The sequence below is a fragment of the Antrostomus carolinensis genome, unplaced genomic scaffold (genome assembly GCF_000700745.2).
Source record: "Antrostomus carolinensis isolate BGI_N321 unplaced genomic scaffold, ASM70074v2 scaffold34408, whole genome shotgun sequence".
Lineage (NCBI taxonomy): Eukaryota > Metazoa > Chordata > Aves > Caprimulgiformes > Caprimulgidae > Antrostomus > Antrostomus carolinensis.
Window position 1 is genome coordinate 29,247 of NW_010332999.1, and position 3,570 is coordinate 32,816.

The 3,570-nt window shown below is 53.0% G+C and overlaps 1 protein-coding gene across 1 annotated transcript in view; it reads right to left on the reverse strand.

Moving 5' to 3' along the window:
• LOC104529427 (zinc finger and BTB domain-containing protein 47) overlaps window positions 1-3,570 on the reverse strand; it is an 8,159-nt gene that overhangs the window by 2,593 nt on the left and 1,996 nt on the right. The window lies entirely within an intron of this gene.

The following is a 3,570-nucleotide window of genomic DNA, read 5'->3' on the forward strand; positions in this document are numbered from 1 at the left end:
GGTGTCTTGTCCATCTGTCCTTCCCTCTCGACTTCAGGCAAACCAAGAGTTTAATCAGTGGAGTTGTCTAGCAGCGGATGCTCATCTCTATTGCACTGTCACAGCCGTTCCCACCCACCGGCCGTCCATCAATCCATCACCTTCCCACCACGTTTTGGGTTATGGCTGCGGTCCAAAGGGCCCAGCCATGCCTCATGGACATTTATGAGGCTAACTGGTCTGTGCTACCAGGCTCCTGGGATATCTAGAAATCAAAAAATAACCCTTCCCCACATCACTCCCTCCCTCCCCAGAGTTTAAATGAAGGAGAGGTGGGGAGAAAACACAAATCAAATTTGAAAGGTGGAGAGGTCTGGGGTTTGGTGCGTGGGCAGAGTCGTTCCACTCGAACGTTGCGTCGCGGCGTATTGATGAACTGAGTGATGGAAATGGAGCCCCCTCTCCACCCTCGTGGTCTGTCGAAGAAGGGACGTGAGAGATTAAGGTGCAAGAGTTAAACAAAACAATATTATTTAAAAAAAACATATAATAATAAAATAATAAAATAAAATAAAATATAAAAAGCTTGAAAACAACGGACCAAACTTTCTTGTTTCCTGCTCCATCTAACCCAACGGGGTGTCAACAGGATGGATGCAGGACAAGGCTGCAGGAGCAACTCATTGGAGCTCTTAGTAAGTTAATGAAAACCAGACATGAAGAGACATTAGGGCCAAATAAGGGTGTAGACAAAAGGGTTGGGAGGCCATGTAGGACTCCTGGGAAGTGCCCAGGCTTTGGAGAGGGGAAGGAGCAGCAGGGATCTGGTTCTCCAAAGTGCTGTGTGCATGGTCACATCTCAACGTCTCCAAGTGGCTCTCCAGGTAGGCTCTCAAAGGGGATCAGATGCGGCTGGGATCAGTCGCTGGGCTTCCTGCTGGGCTTCTAGACACAACGAGGAGCTCTCATCTCGCAGTGACATCCAAGTGGGACAGGTCCTCAACAGAAGATGAACTGGGACAGGGAAAGCCACCTCCAGATACCAGGGAGCACATGTTGGCATGGGGGTTTGCTTAGGGGTAGAAGTCTACCAGCCAGACAGGCTGATAGGCTCCATCACAGAGGATCCTACAGGTAAGGAGTCCTCCTCGGGGTGCAGTACTCCCATCCCATGTCAAGGCTGTGTGAGGAGGAAGAAATGCAAGGGAGGCTGAGGGGATGGGGTCTGGGAGGCAGCAGAGGAGGAGACAGCATGGACCACTCTACTGAGGCCCTCTAACACCTCCAAGGGTATCACTGAAGGCTTCTCTAAAGTGATCACCTTCCATTCTGGGTCATGGTCCCTTCAGAAAGCCAATGTCCCCAAGAGCTGAGTACCCACATCCTTCACAGGTGTGTGTCTGAGAAGGCTTTGCATCATCCCAATCATCTCCAGGGTCATGGAGGAAGGAGAGCAGAGAAGCCTTTGGTACCTATCTGACAAGGTCGATATGTCAAGGCAGCTCTGCCATAGCATCCTCTCTTTGCTCAAAGCAGATGGAGATGAGGGTGAGCTCACTGGTACTGGTTGTGGTGCTGGGTGTCCACAGGATCCCAGCCAACACAAGGATGAAAAGCCATTTGTTGCTCCAACATGCTAACATCCACAAGAGCAATGAGACATCAGGCATGAGGGGCACCACTCAGCAGGAGGGGACATCGGTCACCTAACCCATCACCTCCAACAGCACTCAGGAGAAGAGCACGTGCTCCTCCGTCCAGTCCCCATCAGGTTAATGCTTCTGCATATCCCTGGTCAGCAAAGCTCCTGAGCATGTGGCTGATTCCTCCCAGCTCTGCAAGGACAACCTCAACGCTGCCCAAGTGCTTTGCTTTGGTCCAGGAGATGAAGCACCAAGACTTCTTGCAAAGCCAGATGTGGCTCACTGTCCTCAGCACCCCGCTATCGCCCAGACTGAGGTGCAAATTGGGCTCCTGCAGCATGTTCAACCTCCTCCTCCTTTTCATCTACCAACAGCCCTGCTCACCACCTCATCCATGACCTGACCCAGGTCCACATGCATCCACAGCGCTGACCTTGGGAGCATCAGCTGCAACGCACCCCACTTCTTGGTTGTGACCTCTCTGCCCATGATGAATGTTCTTGCTGATGCAGAAGCATCCATAATGCAGCCCCTGCAGCGTTCCCAGCTCTCCTCAACCTCAAAAGGGACACTTCTCTAGGCAGGGAGACCACACAGCCATGGTCAGGCCAATGCACAACACTCCAGAGCAGAGCACAGCAGTGAGAGATGCAGCTTGGACCCCAGAGTCCAACAAAAAAGTAACAGCAAAGCCTTCTTCTTCTCCTCCTCCTCTGCCAGCACAAAGCCAGGATGAATAAATGAAGCCAAAGACCAGCTCAACTTCAACAAGCACAACATGGTCAGAGAAGCACTAACCAACACCACAGGGCACCACCAAACCAACCACAGCTCTCACTGGTACCCTCTGGTCCCTCAAAGCCAGGACTGGGCAAGGGCTGCCAACCCCAGGGGACAGTGACACAGGGAAGAAGCTCAAGGATGGGACATTGTCATCAGGCTGAAGGTGGACTCACTTTAGCTCTAAACCTTGCAATGGGACCCAACCTGGAGCTCACCCAACAGTCGGGGGTTTATTCGAATTGTTAAGGCACTAATCTGGGCTGATTCTGCCGAGGAACGGCGATGTCCCACTCCTCCATCCCGAGCTGCCACAGAGCCACCCTCCCACCAGTCCCGAGGCCATCTGAGCTCTCCAAGGGACACTTTGGGAACTTCAGAGCATCCCCAGGAGCCCAGCTTCTGGTGGGGTCAGCAGAAAGGGCACACCAGAGCCCAGCTCCCTTAGGGTACCCCAAAAATGAACCAGCAACGGGGCACCAATGCCCCAAGACATGATGCCACCAGTGTTTGTGCTTTCACCCATCGGGGAGGAAAACCTGTCACAGGGAAGGATGACCCAGTGAGGGCTGCTAATGACAGCTGGGTGACGGCTTTTCAACAGGGACACCTGCTTGCTCGCTACGGGCCACTGGGGCCAGCAGGGCTGGTGGAAGCTCCTTCACGGTGCCCACTTCTCAACCACTTGAGAAAAGAGCCTGAATGGAAAGACCAGCTTTACAGTACAGGGATTCAAGCACCACGAGCTGGATTTTGACTTCTTATAAATATCGAAGCGCCAGTTGATATTTGTTCAGTGGGCACGTGACGCCGGCGAGCTCATCCTGCTCCTCCAAGCCCTACCAGCATCTTGTCACAAGGATGAAGCCAACTCATGAGAAGATGAAATGGAAAGCGATGCCTTTTACCTACACCCTTACGGACGGAGAGCAGTTCACCCCTCAACATCCACACTCCTCAGGTGGGGTTTCCTCTCTGCTCCCCGTCTCCGCAGAGAATTTTCAGGTGAGATAAAGGAAAAGAAAAACAACCCCAAACAACCCCAAAAATGAGGAGGAAAAGGGGGGGTAGAGAGCAAGCAAAGCCTTGGCTCCCCCCGGGGGGAGACGTTCCCGAAGGGCAGAGCAGTCTGTGAGGGCACATGGCTGGGGTGGGGTGGGGTGGAGGG